This window comes from Vicugna pacos, chromosome X (assembly GCF_048564905.1).
Source record: "Vicugna pacos chromosome X, VicPac4, whole genome shotgun sequence".
In the NCBI taxonomy this organism is placed as follows: Eukaryota; Metazoa; Chordata; class Mammalia; order Artiodactyla; family Camelidae; genus Vicugna; species Vicugna pacos.
The window spans coordinates 110,351,225-110,373,068 of NC_133023.1; the positions used below are offsets into that span (position 1 = coordinate 110,351,225).

Below are 21,844 nucleotides of genomic sequence, written 5' to 3' on the forward strand. Positions count from 1 at the left end.
ACATAACGATATATAAAGGGCTTAGCATAGCCAAAACATCTTAAAATTGGAGGGCGTATTTTATCAGATATCAAGGCTAGCTATACAGCTACAGTTATACGACAGCATGATACTGGCACAAGGACAGAAAATCAATGGAACCATGACCCTTACCTTACACCAGATACCAAAATAATAATAATAATGATAAGAAGAATTTGAAATAGACCATAGACCTAAATACGAAGGTAAAAAAGTAAATCTTCTAGATGAAACCGTAAGTGAATATCTTCATGACCTTCAGTAGTCAAACAGTTCTTATTCAACACAAAGGCATTAATTATGAAAGAAGGTTGATCAATTAGATTTCATTAAAATTAAGAACTTCCATTTATCAAAAGACACCTTAGGAGGGTGAAAAGGCCAACCACAGACTGGGAGAAAATATTCACATACCTATATATAACAAAGAATTTGTATCTAGTATATACATATATTTGAATCTCCTTCAAATCAATGAGAAAAGATAGACAATCCCCCTTTTTTAAAATAGAACAAAGAATTGAATGGCACTTCACAGACAAGAACTCCCAAATGACCTACAAGCATGTAAATAGATTTTCATCACTATTGCTCATCAGGAAAATGTAAATTAAAACTACTACGAGACACACAAAACCCCACTAGAAAAGCTAAAGTTGAAAAAACTAACAATACCAAGCATTGAGAAGAACATGGAACAACTGGAACTCTCATGCATTGTTGCTGAAAGTGTTAAGTAGTACAACTACCTTGGAACTGTTGGACAGTATCTACTAAAACGAAACATACCTCTATTGAATGACCTTGTCATTCTACTCCTCAGTGTATAAAATAAAAAGTTACAAATGTCCACAGAAATACACGTAGAAGAATGTTGAAAGAAACCAGATGCATAAAAGTACATATCATACAATTCCATTTATATGAAATTTAAGAACAGGCAAAAGAATCTGTAAAACAAAAGTGAATGCAGTGGTCACCTCTGAGCTGGGGGTTGGGGATGTTATCAACTGAAAAGAAATGTAAGGCAGCCTTCCATGATGCTGGAAATGTTCTGTCTTGATATAATGACACTTTAAATAAAAAAAAAAGCATTCAAAAATAAATAAATAAATAAAAAGCATTCAGCTATACCCTTAAAATTTATGCACTTCACCCTATGTATTCTGTATCTCAAAAAATTATTTTATTTTTAATTTTTCTAATTTTGGGTCTCTTTCCTATAAAACCAGGAAAGACAAGACAGTGATGAGAGTCTTGCCAGGGTTCGGCAAGCCAATCACAGCTAATAGAAATGGAATGAAGTCTGAAGATACAGAGAAGGGTCCCTTGGCCTACTTCATGGCAGGGTTAAGGAAAGCAAGAGATCTTTATAGCTAGATGGAGTTCTAAATTGACAGAAGATGAGAGAACTCATATCTTATAAGTCGCTCAGAAAGACAGCTGGGACATAGGCCGTGCTGTCTATCTGATAACTAGAATCTTTAACCCCATAGATTGTTATTACTGTCACTCTTATGACATTTTTGTCAGCACAACTAATCAAAAGCCCCCATTTTTCTTTCAGTTGATAGTCCTATCCTGCTATTTTGTGATGTTTGTAACTGGCAAACTGGCAATAAGTGTCTTAACAGGAGGATGGAAAAGGAGCAAAGGAATCCAAATCCTCTGGGTCTATGTTTATAGTCGATAAGTGTCTCTGCATCAGGCAAGGTAAATTAGTTCATATCCAATGGGAACAGAGGCAGTTATGTGGGAGAGATTAAAATGTGCCTTCGGTAAGTCTAGGCATCAGTTTCCTATTTACAAACAGTAAAATTTTTTATAATGCTCCCTTTCCTTATGCTGCAGTACCATTTGGATACATGCATTCAACATAGTTTTTTTAAACACCCCCAGACACTACTTCTCATTGCCTTCCCCACCCTTGAGGAAAACATCAAGAGGTCCTTGTCCCCAAAGGGTGAATTTTATAATTTTTACATAGCAGGAGCTCTCTGAGGGGCTACAATGAACAAAGCAACAGGATCTGCCCTTTAAACTCTTTAAAAAAAAAAAGCTACAAACCTTTGCATTTAAAAAGAAAACCTGTGTGCAATAAGGCATTTGCCTATTATAGGATCTGACATTTAAAATCCCCATGAACCATCTTTAATTTATCAGGAAAGAAAGGAAAGGATTGTGTGGCTGAGGAGCTAAACATGGTCCCTTCTTGAAAATAGATGAAAAATTCAAAACAGAACTGAAAAAATGGGGAGTAGGAAACGTCCTTATGGTCAATTTCTACTGAATTTCTCTTCCTTCTCCTCCAAATTTGTTCAGTGCTGCAGAGAGAATCATAGATTCTTGTTTACCCTTCAGAAAAACAACTTAGTCACTGGAGAAAAACAACCACTTTAAAAAAATGTATCTCTTGGTTATTTTCCTAGACTGACAAATATTTCCCTCAAAACACTATTCAAATATGAAGACAACAACCTCATCTTGACTTAGTGGGACCCTGCACAGATTTGTCCCAGAATCTTGGCTGTTGTGAGAAGCCCACAGGCCCCCAGGGAGCTTGTAAAGAGCTATGATACTTCTAGAAGGAGTCTTGGCTTTTAAATATTACCAGTGCAGAGAACAGAGTCTAAAACAAGGGAAATAGTATCTGCAAATCTAGAAATCCCAATTTATCACTCCTCATCTTCTTTCTACTTATATATAAAATGAACAACAAGGTCCTACTGTATAGCACAGGAAACTATATTCAATATCTTGTAATAGCCTATAATGAATATGAAAAGGAATATATATATGTATAACTGAATCACTATGCTGTATACCAGAAATTAACACAACATTGTAAATCAGCTCAATTTTTAAAAATAAAGAAAACTAAAATAAGGGAAGTAAAAACAGAAATTGAAGGAAATAGGAAAAGGAATTCTATTCTCAAGTCTTCCCTCAGCTTTCTGAGAGGGAAAAAGGAAAATTGTTTTTGTTTGTTTGTGTATTATCTTTGGGAGAGACAGTAGAAAAACAATCTTAGTGGTTGTAACAGTAGGGTCTGTGGCAAACAGACCTATATTTGAATTTCAACTTCTTCACTTACTAACTGGAAGGTTGCTAAACTACTCTGCCTCAGTTTCCTCACCTGTAAAGTGAAGATAACAGTTGTGAGAATTACGTGAGTTTAGAATGGTACGTGATATATAGTAAGCTCTTAATAAATGCTAGCTAATGTAATTATCCTGGAGAAGTTCTGGGATCCAAGAAACAGTGTGTGCTGCATCCTGGGTACTGATTAGTGATCCCTGGAAGGTAGGAGGGGAGACAGCTGCAGGCATTACAAAAACCAGAAGGAAGTATCAGAGATACAACTCATTTCATCGTTAGAACAAACATGACTTTGAACTTGGATAAAAATGTGAGGGAGCAGGACTGACTTGTGGCTCTAGTTCACATATAACGCTTTTGGGATACCTAAGACCAGTCACGTAGGGAGGGAATCCTCAAGGATTAATGGATCTTCCTAGCCTAATTCACTCTCCTATGGGAAGTACTTGCTCATTCTGGCCCTGAGCTCTGGCAGGTGAAAGCTGACTACACTTCAGGCTGCCCATTGTTTATTCCTCCAAGTCGTTGCAAGCTGTGTGAAGAAGGCCCTCCACTTGGTACAATAGCAATGAATCTTCTGAAGCATTATTAACTAACTATTCCTTGGAAACATCCACAGTTGACCCTTGAACAATGTGGGGGTTAATCCTCTTGGAATTTATAGCTGGCCCTCCGTACCCATGGTTCCTCTACATATGCTGATTCAACCAACCACAGACCATGTAGTTCTGTAGTATTTAATACTGAAAAAAATTCCACATGTAAGTGGCCTGCACAGTTCAAACCAACCTTGTCTGAGGGTCAGCCTGCCTGGAAAGTAATCGGCAAAGTCACCGAGGCAAGATAATGAAGGCCATTACCCCGGGTCTAGAATGATTTCACCTGAACCCACCCAGACCCTCAGCTCTTCCTACATGAATCATTTGGGCAAGAAAGGGAGCATCATGCAAACATCTTTGTATACTTGTTAGCCCTTACCATCCTAGCCCGGGTTTAGTACTGAGCTTCAAGAATACCTCTAAGAAATTTGACAAGAGCGAGACAGAGCACCAGTAGTGGCCTCCTCTCTGTTTCTGTGGCAAATGCTAGTTTGCCAGGAGAAACCTGATTCATTTATTTTACCACCTGGAAAGAAGGTCCGAAGTCATATAAGTTCTTCCTTCTGCCTGCAAATATGCTTACTGCTTATCCACCAAAGGAAAACTGCTTCTGTTTTTAATGGTCTCAAAATAAGATTCCATAACCTCCCTTGGTAGCTCATTCCAATGTTTTATAGATTCCTCCTGCTGCTAATTATATCCTCAAGTACTTTCACATACGTTAACCTATTTAAATCCTTATAACAATCCTGTGCAACAAGGATTATCCCTGTTTTACAACTGAGGAAGTGAAGACCCAAAGAGGCTAAGTGATGTGCTGAGATAACGTACCTGTTTAGTAACAGGGTACAAATCTGATTCTTCAGTATCTCAGCCTTCTGTGCTGTCCCTTACACTGTGGTCTGCCTAGTGATGCTCTGGGGAGCTCCAAATCACTGGCGGAATAAGAGTGTTAAGATGTCAGCAGTAACACAATATAGCTGTGGTGGGTGGCTGACCAAGTGGATCATAAGCCACAAGTCCCCTTGAGGCTAACCATTTCATTGTCCTTATACCTACATACTATAGTTCTAAATGCACCTACACTTTGAACATTCTAGTAAAAAGAAAAGATACCAAAAACCTAAATGAACATTAAAAATCACCTTAAGAATGATAATCTATGAAAATAAAAAAATAAGAGTACATGGTCTCCTCTTTTCTAACTTCTCTATTTTTGACCTCAGAGATAAATATAATCAGAATAAATTGGAGGAAGTGAGGTAGAAAATAATCTTTCCTAATATCCTAAAAAGAAAAATGTTTTGCCCTGGGGCATGAATTTATTATTTCCTTTCCCTTTGAAGTCATTCCTTTACCTCTCAAAGTTCATCAAGGGGCCAAAGGTTAGCATTTTAAGCATAGTAAAGAACGAATCCCACTACCTATGTGCTTAGTACTCAGAAAAGCACAGGGGGGCCATAGCCCTGTTCTCTGGCGAGAGCCCTCCCAAGACCAGACCAGCAGACTGCTCAAGTGAAAAACTGGATGGTGGTGTCCTGATAGGATTCCTTACAGGATTTCCTTTCTAATATTAGCCAGAGGCAGGAGAGTCTCAAGGCAGGTTTGCTCGAAAAGAGCAAAATCTCTCTCTCATCCCTTGTGACTGATATTACCAGGTTAAATGTTTCTACTCTAAAACACTTTTAATGAAATATAATGACCACTTCACCTAACTACCCTTGTCAAAGTCACCAGTGACTTCCACACTACTAAATTCAATGGCCAATTCCCAGTCCTCCTCTTACTTGTTGTATAAGCAGTATTTGACACGACTGATCACTCTCCAAGTCCTCTTCTTCATCTATAGTCACTTCCTTGGTGATCTCTTACAGTCTGTAAATCATACTTATGTGCCAATGCACCCCAAATATATTTAGCTAGCTCAGAGCTTTCTCTAGAATCCTGTACATGTGTATCTAAGTGCCCTCACATTGATTTCTGATATATAAAACTCAATATATCCAAAACTGGGCCCTTGGTCTTCCCTCCAAAACCTACTCCATCTATAACCTTCTCCATCTGAAGTAGATAGCAACTCTATCCTAACTACTTAGGCTAAAAAGCTTGAGTTTATCTTTGATCCTTTTCTTTTTCCTCACATCTACCAGGATATTCTATCAACTCTAACTTTGAGATATATCCAAAATCTAATAACTTGTCATTGTGAACCACTATCATCTACCTCTCACTTTGATTATTTCAATAGGGTTCTAACAGGATTCCTTTTGCCTCACTCCAGTCTCTTAACACAACAGCCACAGTGATTCCTTTAGAATGTAAGTCAGGTCATGTCATCACCCCTCCTCTAGGGGCTCAGCATTTCCTTCAGAGTAAAACCTACATCCTTGTAATGGCCTACATGCCCTCCCCATGATATCATCTGCAATGCCATCTTCTACTTTATTTCTGTCCTCTCCCTCTGTTCCAGCCACTCTGGCCTCTGTCATTCCCCAAACTCACCAGGCACATTTCCTCTTTAGGCGCTTTGCACTGGCTATTCCTTCTGCCTGGAATGTTCTTTACTCAGATATCTGAAGGCCAGATCCCTCACCTCCACAAACCCTTTCTTACATCTCACCTTTTCAGTGAGAGCTACACTTATTACCCTTTTAAAAATTGAACCAACCCCTCCCAACACGGCACTCCTAGGTCTTCCTTATTCTGCTCTACTCTTTCAGTTTTCTTAGAACTTATCACCTTCTGTACATATTGCACAGTTTTCTTGTTTATTATGATTATTGTTTACTCTGACTCCCCTCTCTAGAGGTAAGCTCCATGAAGGCAGTGATCTCTATTTTGTTCAAGCATAAAAACAGTATCTGGCATAGGTACTCAATAAATATTTGTTGAATGAGTAACAGGACTAATAACTCCTTACATTTTTTGTAGTGCTCTATACTTTAGTGTTTTCACATTGTATCTCATTTGATTGTCACAGTTACCACATAATGTGGGTAGGGCCACCCAGAGTTTATTATCTACATTTACATTTAGGAAAATTGACATCTAAGAAGGCAAAAGGATCTACCCAGAGTCACACAGCTGGAATGTGGGAGAACCTGGAACCTACTTCTGTGCATTCTTCCCAGAGCCTCCAACATTATCCTGTAAAGCCCTCAGTGTTTGAGGAAAAGCCTTCCAGATTTTTTTGCTAGGACAGAGACATGCCCTCCTTGTGCCATTAACCCAGTGCCTTGAAGCTGTGTTTCACCAGCTCAGGGGGATAGAAACATGTGAAGTTATCTAAAGACCTGAGTTTATGTGGGAATAGCCATGTTAATGTCAGAGAAAATGATTCCATTCCCAAATGGTGCTCTCTCCAAGAAAGCAAGCAACATTGGAATATACCAGCTGCTCAGTGGAATAAATCATTTGTTTCTTCCTAACCAGCTCTGCTTTCCTTTTGCATCACTCATTAAACCAAACAGTTCTCCAAAGCAACTTAAGAGCACAGCGGAGGAAATTACAGTCTAAGAAGGCATCTGCTATGGAAAGTGCATCCTAGTGGCCCCTTCCATCGTGCATCCATCTAAGCCCCTGACTGCCCATGTTGAAAGCTCTCCCCCATGGCCACTGCCGCACAAGAAGAGTGGAGGCTATCCCTTTAAATGTACCACCAAAGAGGAAGCTGGTGTTTACTTGGCAGGAGGGGAACAAGATACTTCATGCTTGGCATACTGCTACCATTGGCATCCAATCCAGAAGCAGCTACATTCTGCAGGGGTGGCAACTATTTTGTCCTCAGGATAACATAGTGGAAGATACAGCTATATTTACATACAGGCTTTTTAACAGAGATGCCTGTCACCCCTAGTAAGCTCACAGGAGGCAAAAGGAATGGCTCAGCCAGGAAAAGGCAAGCCAAGTCCTCAGTGTCTTCTGGCAGCTGAACACACAGTACCAGAGAGAGAGGCCTGCTCTCTTTCCCTGGTCCCCAGAATGTCATTATGACAGGGCTGTATGCATCCTGTAATCTTCCCAAGAATTACTAAGTAGATCTGGTTTGTCTTCAGTGCCCTTTTCCTTTGATCACAGCAAATCAAGAGATTGAGGCCTGACCCTACTACCAAATCAGTTCTGCCACCAGGCTCAAAAAACATACCCTAATGAAACAGCAAGCATCAAGATACAAACCTCAGGCTGAACAGAGAAGCATCCATGCAGGTATAGTCTACCAAATGCTTGATAGACTTCAGATAATACACGGACATGAGCATCACTGAAACACAAAAACCCATAGGACAACCTTAGCCACACAGACATGTACCAAAGTATTTGACACTGGGGAAGTAGGAAGGATGGGGGAAAGAGATTACTTTTAAGGAGCAAAACATGAGATTTGGAGGCAGAAAAACCTGAGTTCAAGTCTAAAAGTTGTCTTACCTTGGGCATGTCACTTAAGCTCACTGTGACTCACTTTTCTGATCTGAAAATAGTATGATGATAGCATCTTAAGTGAGTATTCCTTTTCTGATTTAGACAACTCTTAATTATGGTGAGATACCTGTTTAGTTTAAAAAATAAGAGCATGGCTTTTGAATTCAAACGTAGATATAAACTCTAACTCTGACACTGACTAACTGTATGGCATTGAGGAAGGTACTTATTTTCTCTAAACCTGGGTTTGTCTGTATACTGGGGATGATGATGATACCTACCTCAAATGGATACTAGAATAGTCAAATGAAATAATGTTGAAATAGTGTTTTATAAACTATAAACTCCAAGGCAAAGATAAGTTTTCCTTAAAAGGCCTTGTCTAGAGTGACCAACCAATTTGGTTTGCCAGGGACCAAGGAATTTTCCAGGGCCCAGCACTTTCAGCACTAAATATAAAAAATCTTAGGCAAATTGGAAAGAGTTGGTTACCCTAGTCTTTATTAGCCTTTAACAAAGTCAAAAGACTGAATAGGCCTCAACTGGGAAGACTAGGCCTCAATTACATTCTGACTGGCCATCATCTAGACTTAAGCCCTGGCTAAGCCTTAACTATATACTCTGACCAGAACATAACTAAGTTTAGCCCCTTATGGGACTTAACTGGGCTAAAAAGGCTTTTAAAAGGCTTAGTCCCTTGCTATGCCTTAAATGAGACTGACTATGCCTTCTCTAGACTTAAGTTCTGGCCAGGCCTTAAATAGACTCTGAATAGATGTTAAGTAGTCTTAGTCCCTGACTAGGCTAAATGGGCTGTGACTAGGACTTAACTAAGCTTATGCCTGACTAGACCTTAACTGCACTGGCTAAACTTTTAACTAAGGTGAGTAAGCCTAAGTAGCTTAGGCCCTGGCTATAGCTTAACAAGGCTTAGGCTCTGGCTGAAACTTAACTCGCTCTGTCTACACTCTAACAATCCTAGGCCCTGGATTCTACCTCAGCTAGTTTCTGACTAAAACTTAAGTAGCTTTAGGCCCTACATGACTTCTGAACAAACAAAAGCTAGGCTAGGACCATGGCTAGGCATTAACTGAATTCTAACACTTAAATAGGCAGAGTTTCTGACTTGATCTTAACTAGGCTTCGATTACATTTTAACTATGCTTAGGCCTTGGCTAAGTCTTAGCTAAGCTCTGCCTACGACTAAATTTTGTCCTCTTCTTAGAACTTCACTAGACTATGACTGGGCTTAAGTAGGCTTAGACCCTATCTAGACCTTAACTGGGCCCTAACTTGACTAAAGACTATGGCACTGGCTGTGCTTTAACAATACTCTGATGAGGTGTTAACCAAGCTAACTAGCTTTTAACTAGGCTTAGGTCTTGGATACACCTTAATGAGTTTCTGACAAGTCTTAACTATGCTTAGGCCTTGGCTAGGCCTTAACTGGGTTATCTAGTAACTGGGCAACTGGTCCATAAGTAGGCTCTGACTCTGGCTGCATCTTAACTGGGCTTACTAGTCCTTAACTGGGTTGACTAAGCCTTAACCAGATTTTGAAACTGTCTACACCCTGGTTAGGTCAAATAGGCTAAGGCCATGGCTAGAATTTAACTGGGCTTAAGCCCCAGCTAGGCCTTATCTAGCCTGAGGTCCTGATTAGACACTGGCTTTGCCTTAATTACTATTGTTTAGGGCTTGGCTAAATCCCAGTTATTCTTTACTGAGAGTAATCACAATCATAAACTCCTTTCAGCCTTTACCTTCCTTAGTTTGCATCTGCCATTACCTCAGTTTTCCTATAGTTTCAGGCTGTGCTCTGAGTCATAAAAAGGAAATAAACATGACCCCACTAAACCCTCACTGCAACAGGGAATAGACTACTTCTAGCTTCACTGCAGCCAGATGTATTTACAGTGTAACACAAAAAGCAGCCACCGAATTGGCACCCCCCAAGAAACCAGGGGATACTCTTTTAGGTAACACTTCACCCAGAAGTACATTTCCTTTTGACCCAGTCAAGATAGTCTGTATAGCTCCTTCCGAGATGCCTACATTTTGTAATAAGTTTTTAATAGATGTAGATGAAAGTGTTCCCAAGTACAGGAGCTGCATCTACAGCTTTTGCCTATGGTGTGCAATTGATAGTGAAGAAAAGGGACAGCTGACACACCGCAATTGCAATAAAGGGAGCATAAGGTTCACAAGCCTGAACTCTGAGCACTTGTAGACCCTGTGAACTCTCCACAGTTAACTTATCAGGCCCGATGTGAAGAAGTAGCCAGTTTCATGTATACTGGCTTGGATTGTTGAAGGATACTGAAGTCCTTAGTTGATGACTTAAGAACAGGACGATGAAGGCAGCTCAGAGTATGGACCCTGAATTCCTGTCTAATGATTTCATCAGTACCCTAGTGATGAAAGATTGGTAATTGGTTCCAAAACCCTGCTATGTTATCTGGTTTTGGAGTATATATTTGAATAATTCAATTTTTAGTAAAATAAAATATTTGATTCTTTCCTCATTGGGAGGTCTCTTTGACTCAACTAATCATTTTTGTCATCCTTATCAAGTTCTAAGTTAAACTTAAATAGGCCTGAAGAGGACACTAATGAACTCATCTATAAAAGAAATAGCCTCGCAGACATAGTAAACAATCTAATGGTTACCAGGGGAAAGAGGGTGGGAAGGGATAAATTTGGGAGTTTGAGTTCTGCAAATGTTAACCACTATATATTAAAATAGATTTAAAAAATTAATTTCTTCCGTATAACACAGAAAGCACACGTATAGCTTTGATATTCAATATCTTATAATAACCTTTAATGAAAAATATGAAAACGAATATAAGTATGTATATGCATGACTGGGACATTATGCTGTACACCAGAAATTGACACATTGTAACTGACTGTACTTCAATTAAAAAAAAATAGGCCTGCAGGGTTCTATTAACCCCTTCAGTACGGGGTGACTCAGTACCAGCCCTGAATGAACTAAATGAAATTTGTAGGTACTGTCCAGGGCAAAGTTAGTAAGGAGCCCTATTCACTGGATAGTGCCTGAACAAGGCCTGTTCCTTTACTAAAATCACTCATCATCAGCTCAGTCCTTATTCCTCGGTTCGGCCTGCTTCTCAACAATGGGGCAGGAATGTGGTTTTGTTGGGGAGGGAGGCATGAAAATCTGATGACAGGCCTCCAGGAGGGAGGTGCAGGCAATGGCTGAAAAGAAAGGGATGGTTACAAGTGTATAAAACCTCTGGGCTATGACTACTTTTGTGGGAAAACAAACAAACAAGTTTACCTCATGAGGATTTTTTTATAGTAAATTATTGAGAGGAGGTAAACATAACCAGGTTTATGACTTATGTGATGTAACAAAATTCTCTAAGGACTTACAGTAACCCATGGGGTTGTAAAAAATACTAATGCTTAATAGGCCTTATTCTGCCAACAAAGAAGCCAATTCTTGCATGTAAATACACTGTATATATCAAGCAAAAGTAAAATTTAGTCTCTTGGAAGCAAGAGACTAGCCCCATCCCTCTGATTATTCACCTCGATCCAGTGATGGGAGGAAATTCATTACACAGGGGTATAGGGGCAGTCCAGTTGAGAATAGGAAACCAACCTGCTTCAAGACCAAGAAGCCCCCAGGGTTGTGCAGGACTTTCAATCATCACTCAATTAAATCTTGAAAAGTGCCAATTTCTTCTGCATCTCTCCTCATACCCCTCCTCAAACTGTCTCAGAAGCAACTTAGTAATGATACAGCAAATTTTTTGTGGCAGCTAGACTCTCTAGTCAAATTCCCTGGTCAAAGTGTGTATATTTTTTAGTCTCCTCAATCTCCCTGGAAATCCTACAGGGACACGATGTACTCCCCACTCAAAACCTGCTGGCAGGCTAAGTCTAGCTAATGACCTCCAAGTCCATTGGGAAAGAAAGTGGCTCTGTCATTTGATTTGTCAGGACCACAGAATTCAGAAAGTCAGTATCACACAATTAATGACAGACTGCTTTTTCTAGTTAATTATTTCCCAGAATGACAGGTGTCTTATCTTCTGAACTAGAAAGAATATGGTTGGTTGAAAAAACACACACAGTATAAGGAAGAAAACATGGTTTTCTAACTTCTCCTTCTGCTCTTTACCGTTACCGTCACCACCACCACTACCACACCATCCTAGGCAAGTCATTTCTACTTTCTGGTCCCTAGTGGTTCCTTCTGTAAAATGGAATAGCTAACCCACTTGAAAAAAAATGGAGAGAAAGTGTACTAGATAATGAATCATATTAGCAGAGTGGATAAGAGCACATGCTTGAGAGTTGTAGAGATCAGTTTGAATTACAACTCTGTCACCTTGTAGCTATAAACCCTTAGCATGTGATTTGACCTCACTGAGCCTCACATTTCCTTCTCTAAAAAAAAAAAGCTGGGGTGGACACTAATAATACCTATCTCATGGGGCTCATGTTGCGGGGCCAAAAATCCAAGAACACTTGAAAAATGGTTAGTTCAATAAACAAACATGCCCCTTGTGCAATCTCATTCTTTTTACTAACATCGCTTTTGGGTGTCTTGAGAGTATGTATCAGACACTTGATTAAAATATACTGATTGGTACTGTTGGACTCGCCCACAGAGCAGTAGGAAGATTCAGAAGGCAGGAGCAAGGAACCTCAGAAGCCTGAGACATGGTGATAGAACAGGGCAAGATGTTACAGGTTTTCTTTATCCTCGCCCCCAGTTGAGCTAAACTTATATCTAGTCATTCCTTGTAACTATAACAAAGAAATCTCTTCCTGGAACCACAAGCCCAATAGGAATGATATGTAAAAGTGTCAGGGATCAAATTCAGGTTTAACTTAAAGAATGAGAGCCAAGGACTCCTGGGTTCTCTGCTCTGCCTGGGCACCGAAATCTTCTGTTCCTTTATTTTATACATTCCCTCTTTCTCTGATTTCCCCAACCTCCGGCCAGTCTCGGATGAGGCTACAGGCAGAGTGAAAATACAATATTCAAAAGATACTTTGAAAAGGAAAAGTATTATTAACTACTAGCTGCACTTTGTGAACAAACTAATAAATTCTTCCATTACAGTTGCAGAAACATGAAAAACTACTGTTGTAATTCGATATCTTTCCAGCTTTGCTTTGATATTCAGGAGCTTAAGGGAAGTATGTTGACTCTGTTTTGGTCCTTCGTGTTTAAGTGCGAGTACTTAGCCATTCATTCACTCCAGGGAGAGACAGAGAAAAGGATGAGTTTAAGGGTCTCAGAACTGAAAGCAAGTAACCAAGGAAGGTTACCCATCTCTTTCTGGAGGCTGTGAACTGGACACCCACGTTTCAGAATAGGAGATGGCTTTGGATCGCCCCCGCTGAAGTACAAGGGCCTTAAATAAGCTCCACCCAGCTCACTTAGAGCCATGGGTTTCAACTGAGTCAATTCTATGCCCATCCCCCCAAGGGGACACTTGGCAATATCTGGAAATACTTTTGGTTGTCACAATTATGGGAGGCGAGGAGGGAGGTTCCACTGGCAATTAGTAGGTATAAGCCAGGGATAATACTAAACATCTGACAATGCACAGGACCGTCTCCCAGAACAAAGACTTACCCAGCCCAAAATGTGAGTAGTGTCGAGACTAAGAAAATCTGACCTAGAGGCTCTATCCTTCTCATCCTAAAAACTAGCAAATATTCTTGAAAGCCTTTCTTGTGGGCACAATGGGAGACAGAAGCCATTGTCTCTGCCCTAAGGAAGCTTAGAGTCTAATAGGGAGACCAACCAAGCCAAATGAAGCTACTGGAAAATAAAGAAGTATATCACACAGCTATTTTTTTTCCCTACATTGTATGTGTAGCCCCTGGGTGCTATAAGAACTTTGAGAAGGGAGGCATGGCAGTCTTTCAGAAAAACTTAAGAAGAGTTGGCTCTTGAGTTGATGTTTGACAGAGAAAACTCCTCTTTCCCTTCCCCTCATTGTTAGGAGAAAGATGAATCGATGCTCACTGCCCATACTTCCTTCCATTCTCAATTTAATCAGCCTTCTGTAATCTAATTTCAGGACCCCACAGACTCTAACTCCACAAAAAATGTTCTCTCCTCTTTCTTTCTTTCTTTCTTTCAATTGAGATATAGTTGGTATACAATCCTGTGTTAATTTCTAGGGCACAACATAGTGATATAGATATAGATATAGATAGATATAGATATATTCCTTTTCATATTCTGCTTCATTATAAGCCAATACAAGGTATTGAATATAGTTCTGTATGCTGTGCAGTAGGACCTTGTTGTTTATCTATTTTATATATAGTAGTATATATCTGCAAATCTTGAACTTCCGCTTTATCCCTCCCCACCCACTTTCCTCCAGGTAACCATAAGTTTGTTTTCTATGTCTGTGAGTCTGTCTGTTTTGTAAATTAGTTCAGAAAATGTTCTCTTGTAGGTGATCAGTGACATGTTAATCACCAGAGCCAATCACCTGTCCTCAGTATTAACCTTTTGTAACCCTCACGTTTTTGAAATTCTCTTCCTCCTTGACTTTTATGAAAGCATCACCTGTTCTGGTTCCCTTTAAATCTTTTGGAGCTCAGCCTTTCTTTCTACAGCCAATCTATACAGCTATGTGGGCCTCAAACTCTGGCCTGCTGTCTTTCTCTCACTCACTTTTTTCTCTTAGTTGATTATTTTATTCATTCATTTATATCCACAAGGATATATATGTATGTATATACAAAATTCCACAAAGGATTTGAGGTAGTTATAATCTCATGCTGTGTTCTCCCTTAATCTTCACACCGACTACTGTGGTTTTAGCCGTCATCTCTATATAGGCAACTCTCCAAACTACACCTCTGACTCCGATGTGCTTTCTACACCCACTCCTACATACCTAACCACCTGTCCTACAGACTTCTCAAATCCAACGGATCCTAAATTTAGGGTGATCAACTCATCCTGGTTTGCCCAAGATTCTCCCAGTATTAGCACTGAAATTCCCATATCCTGAGAATTCCCTCAACAGCAGACAAACAAGGACATATCTGAAATGAATTCACTGCTATCTGTCTCAAACCCAGACCTCCTCCTGATCTCCTGATTCCCCTAAACCATTAATTAGCAGAGATAACCTCAATTCCTCTTCCTTCCACCTCTTCATGCAATTGATTACCAAATATTGTCAATTCTGTCTGCAAATTATCTCCATTACTATCACCTCCTTTCAACTCCCATTGCTCCAATTTAGGCCGTTATCACCTCTCACCTGGAAAGTTACAATAGATTCTTAATCATCGCCCCCTCACCTCCAGCCTTCTATCATCTCATTCCCATCCCCTTTGCCAGTTCATCTTCCATACAGCCAACATAATGCTCATTCTGAAACACAGATCTGAACATGCATAGGTAATCATCTCATCAACATGGAAGGCTTGGAGGCTGAACCCCAAGAACAGTACCAAAACTAGGTTCCCCGGTATTCAGCATGATGACTACGCAGTGTAATACTTAAGAAATGTTACTATGATAGACTGAAATGCACTGAGTAATAATATGAGCTGTAAGTGAAAGGGAAAAGCAAAACAAAACCAAACCAACCACCATACCTTTGAGAAGCCAGGAATTCTGAGCCTGTCGGTTACAGTTTTGCATCATCTCACTTTTTCAGAGAGCTATAGGACAACCACAGTTAAGGTAAGTAAGTATTGCCAGGGAACTCCAGGTAGTATAGACCACATATGGCCTTGATATTCACCTGAAATGGAATCAACTGGAAATTATATAATGCAAAAACTAAGATAGCCTGAGAGAGAATCCACTTGCTCCCTGAGGATGTCTTAACTTGTCTGTGGCCCAACTCTCAAATCACTCCCGATGCAAGAGCCATAGGCTTTCCATCCAGACTAGTGAGAAAAAGGAGAATTTGCTTGAGTGATGTTTATATCAGTAACAAGAAATATGTATCCTATTTGAATAATGGTGGGGAGGAACCAAATTTAGATTATGAGAAGTGAAAACTGCCAGATGAAGGAGAAGCCAAATGTTTTCCCCTGAGGGGAGAGAGAGCTCATCCCTCCCTCCCTCAGCAAAACATGACTGTCCTCTGTCTGCTTTCAGACACTTGCAAGGGGTAAATTGCTTATGAAGGAATTCACCTTGGGAGTGAAAGGCTGACCTTCACGAAGGCAATAGAAAAAGACGGCTATCAGAAATAGCAGTGCCATAACCCACTCCCTATCTAATGGTAGGAATTTCCAACACATTGTAGGTAACCCCCTTTTCCATCTACTTAAGTAAGAGATGTAGCTGCCCAGCAGAACGCTCTGCAGCTGGGGCCCTGCCTTTTTTTTTTTTTTGGCCACATTCTTTTGTCTAGTTTTTCTGTCACTTAAGAGGACACTGAAACATTAAAACATTTCATTTGTCTCCCAAAGACCTTGCTTCTGAAATTCTTTCTCCCTTCTCTATCAGGGACCTCCCTAGTCAGGAACACACAGGCACACATCACAAACAAATACATAGCCCTTCATCGTTTAATAGCAGCGATACCTTGCTTCTCAACCCGACAGATGGAAGCTTCTCTGCCCCACAGAAGTTTAGAGTCTAATCAGGGAGACCAACAAGCACAACTGAGAACAAGGAAGTATATCGCATAGTCGCTTTTTCTATATTTTTTTCTATAGTTGCTACAGGAACTTGGAAAATGGGGAGGTGAGCACACACTGGAATCTTTAAGAAAACTGCAAAAAAAAAATAAAGGAGCACAAAGGAACAATTTAGGGTGATGAAAACGAACTCATTAAACTACAGCCATTAATCTGTACACTTAAAATAGTTGCTTTTTATTGTAAATTGTACCTCAATACAGTTGATTTTTAAAGTACGAAAAAAGAGAAAACTTCAAAATTTTCAGAGAATGGAATCAGAGTTCATTCAGGTGTAACACAGGGAGAGGGATTTTGAAGACACAAGGGAAAAAAATCCACAGAATTGGGGGCATTCTCTCTCTCTCTTACACACACACACACACACACACACACACACACACACACACACTCTCACCTCACTTTGGTCATATAATATGGTTTAGGCTTATTTCGGCTTAAAGCATTAAACAACCTGTTCCAGAGTAAATCCTCTGCTGTCAACTCCCCTCTAAGCCAAAACCACTGTGTTCACTGCCCTGCCGATCCCCACACCTCTACCTCCAGCCCTAGACTTCCGTCTTTCCTTCTGCACTCCAAAGGCCTAGAAAATCAGCAAGAATAAGACAAATACAGCTATTTGGTATTTAAATGAACACTCGTGGTGTGTGAGTAGCAGAGAGCTGCCTTCCATCTGTCTGTTGTCATTAATATGCCAAATAATCCAGCTATCATTTTTTTCACAGTTTACTATGGGCAAGGCATCCAGACACTGTGCTAAGAACTTTTATTGCACAGCATCTCATTTAATCCTCACAACAAACCTAGAAGATAGGCAATATTATTACTCCCACTTACAGATGAGGAAACCGAGAATTAAAAAGACTTGTCTAAGGGCACACTGTTAATAAATGGCCAAGTCAGAATTTGACGTCAGCTCTAACTCCAGAGTCAGAGACTGTGTCGTATGGAGGTCAGCAAACATTTTCTGTAAAGGGCCAGACTGCAAATATTGTAGGCATCATAGGTCATAGGTCTCTGTTGTAATATTCAACTCTGCCAATGTGAAAAATGAGCGTGACTATATTCCAATAAAATTTTATTTACACAAACAAGTAACAGACTGCATTTGACCTCCAGGCTGTAACTTGATGACCCCGGGTCAGAGCAACAGTGATGTACACAGACAGACCTGGGCTCAAGACCTGGGTTCAAGAGACTAAAGGCCAGCTCTTTAGTCTCTCTGTGTCTTGGTCTCTTCATCTGTAAAACAGTAATAATACCTCCCTCATACAGTCATCGTGAGGATTAAGGATTAAAGGAATGTATAAATACAAAGTACCTGGCATATAATAGCCTGTCCAATCAGTCATTATTAAAAGCCCACCACAAGCTGGCCCCTAGAAGGAAGGAGAAAGGAAATGGGTCAGGTTAGGTACCACTCTCTTTAAAATCAAGCCACCAGGCTCCAATAGTCTCGATACTCAGCAGCGATAGTTACTCCCTCAGGATCCCAGCTAATTTTATTCTCCCTTCAGCTACACAAACCTTGTTCTTTTGTGAGTTTACATTCCCATCTTAGTCATCAGTAAGAAAGTCTCCTGGTTTCAAGGGAGGGCAAGGAGATGATCTGGTCATTTCTTTTTAGGTGTTTCCTTCAGGAATGAGATTCTGACCATTGGAGTCATGCCTGTGTTCAAGTACCTGGTATAGAGCCTGGAACAGAGTAGGTGCTCAGTAAATGTTGCTGGCTTAATTGAACTGGTTTTTGAGTGGTCCTGCCTGAAGGCAGAAGGAAAATGACTTCTTAAAAGTCCTCAAAGCATTAAGGATCCCCAGTTTCCTTCATGTGCTTATGAAGAGAGAGAGAAAGAGAGAGAAGGTGGGGGGAGGGGAGGTGTAGGAGTGTGGGGGATGGTTGGGAGGGCAGGGAAGCATAGAACATCCTGTTCCTGGGTTACATTAAGCACACAGGAGCCAAGCTGCATTGGTCTCTCTAGGCCTTGCTCCCAAGTAATCACCTAGTGAAAGCCACTTGGAGAGACTTTTTTTGCTTTGAGCCAAAACCATACTTATGGAATCTTCCATCTTGGCTTTAAAGAACCCCTTGAGATACCTTAGTTTGTCAGCCAGCCCCCTAAAAAGCCATCTTGCCTGCCATCCTGACTTGCCAATCTTTCTCAAAGAAAAATTCTCTCCTTTATCTACCAAGTCGTCTCTCTTCCTCTAAAATGTGCCTTGCATAATAATTCAGTTTTTCATTCTGGAATTTGTTATTTATAGGATCTGACTATACAATGAAGACTGTACTGACTCCAATTGGATGTACTTCTCCAATGCACTATCCCTCCCCACCTCACCATCCCTAACCCTGCGGGCTCCACCATCGGTCTCCTTTCCAGAACTCCAAGTCAGTAACTGGCATGACAGAACACACCCTCAGAACATACAGAGGAACTGATCGTGGGAGCAGTGCTGATGTGTGTAAACTGTCTAGGCCAGGACTGTGTCAAGTCACAGATCCAGTTACTTCAAGACTATCCATCCAAGAAGCAGCAATTCTCCATAATAAAATAGCCATAATGTTGAAAATAGCTAACATTTATTGCATGCTTCCTCATCTAATTCTCGCAATAACCCATGATGAAAAATAATAATAACATTTATTTTCTTGTTGCCAGGCACTAAATTAACTCTCTTAATCTTCATAACGACCCTATGACATGGATTACTATTATAATCTCATTTTTCAGATGGGGAGACTGAGGGCCAGAGAGAAAAAGTAACTTGCCCAAGGTCTTCCAGCCAGGAAGTGGTGGAGCTAGAATTTGAACCCTAGGCCTGTCTGCATGACTACAAAGGCCATGCTACTATTCTACCTTATTAGAAATATCTTTGTGCACACAGCCTACACTGCACTGTCAAGCTAACAAAGGTGTACAAGGAATACCATCTTTCATTTGTCTGGCATTGAGAATTTTTCAAAGCACTTTCTCACCCATCATCCATTTGATTATCACAGCAGCCCTAGGAGGCAGGCAGGGTGGGTGACAGGACCACCAATGCACAGATAAAGACCCAAATGCAAAGACTTGCCCCAAGTCCCACCACAAATCAGAGGCCAAACCAGAGTCAGAGTCCACTATATATATTTTTGAAATTTGTTCTTTATTATAGCTCGGGGCTAAGTTTCCTCCACATCCTTTATTCTGATTTCATGCTGAAGATTTGAAAGGAAGTAGGCAGCCCATAGCATGTCATGAAACCTCCAAGCAAGCCTTCTTATAAATGTGAAAACTCCTTGGGCATACCTGACTTAGTCTCCCATTCACCCTAGTCCTTTAGGATCTGCAGTACCTAACCACATCTTGTGACCTGAACAAAAAGAGGGACCTTGGTCCTTAAGAACTAGATATATTGAAGGCATGAACACCTCACACCATAGATCTCTCCATTGTTTTATTTTATTGATTGAACAGTTATAGGCCCACAATTCCAAAATCTACTAAGTTCTGAAAGCCAAAAGAAAAAAATGTTTAATACATTTTCTATCAAAACTTATATGGTAGCAAAACCTGAGATGAATTTACACGAGGCAACGTATGGTCTTTATTCCACTGAGTCTATGCATTCATAGGTTTCAGTGCTGAAATATTAATAAATTAATATGTTTGATTAAATAGTATTGCCAGGTAAAATATAGGACGTCTAGTTAAATTTAAACTTAAGATAAACAATGAATAATGTTTTAGTATAAGTATGCCTCTTACAATACTTGGGGCATACTTATACTAAAACATTATTCATTGTTTATCTGAAATTTAAGTGTAACTGAACGTCTTGTATTTTTATTCAATAAATTTGGCAACCCTAATTATGGGTGCTGCCTCAAACGCCACTGGGACTGTTACTTAATATATGGCACAGAAAGCATATTACTGTTCTAAAACCTGATACATTTAGAATTCCAAAACACATCTGACTCCTAGGGTTTTGGAACACAGACACTGGATCTGTGGACCTGTAGCATCTTCTTGGCACTGGGCTTGGCACCAACAGGGCACCGACTTATGCCATCAGAATTGGTTGCCCCTTTGGCTCTCTGTTATAGTCCCACCATCCCACCCCACCCCCCATTCTGTTCCATGTGTCATTAGCTTGATCAATGGTTTATTGCTCTCTGCTTTAATTTTTTTATTCCTCAAGGTATTTCTCCTTGCAGCCTCTTGATTTAAACCAGTAGGATCACAGCTCCCTGCTGACCTATCCATACCCTGTCTGACTTCTTATATGGCTTTAGTGGGTTTGCAGGCTTCCCTCTTCAATTGCCCTGACATGCTAGGTCACTTGATTCCTCCTTGGTTAGAAGTTTTCCAATATAGGCTCCCCTTCTTAGACTTCCCTCTCTTTGGGTAGGATGTGAGCTCCCACTACCCTCTACTGACATCTCATGGCAGGAATAAGCCATTGCATTGGACTTAATGCCGCAGCACTGGATGCTTTCAGAGCCTATTACCTTCAACACAGGAGAATTACAGCATCTGCCAGGAAACCCCATTTAGCTAATTCTGATTGCTGTATATACTTGCAAGTAGAAGATTATATATTTTTAAAATATTTGTTCTAAAACAGAGCTTTCAGCATCTAGCGTCACCTTCCTCCATTTAGTTCAAATGAGTGAAGCTCAGCTCTAGTTTGAAATTAGAAGTATGATTGCCAGCTGACTTATTTTGTGAGTCTGCACCTGTGTTGTCCTTGATCTTGCTAGCCCAGCTCAAGAACCAAGCTGGCCAGCTAAGCACAACACGCAGCTGGGTACAGAATGGCTCAGTAACCCCCGGGCAGGCAAATGTCTCCTTTTATGCAGAAAAAAAATTCACCCTGGATTAGTGGCTTAGCAGATGAATATCAAATTGTGTTAGACAGAGACGACATGTAAAATACAGCGGCTACTTTCCCATCAGAATCTGGGCCTAAATTCCTTGCCAAAACCTATTTCTCCATCTCAAATTTCTGCTGCTGTGGTAAAAAGCGGAACCACTTAC

The 21,844-nt window shown here is 40.3% G+C and overlaps 1 protein-coding gene across 1 annotated transcript in view; it reads left to right on the top strand.

Annotated features, from left to right (window-relative positions):
- TRPC5 (transient receptor potential cation channel subfamily C member 5) overlaps window positions 1–21,844 on the top strand; it is a 119,883-nt gene that overhangs the window by 46,930 nt on the left and 51,109 nt on the right. The gene's annotated exons all lie outside the window — the stretch shown is intronic.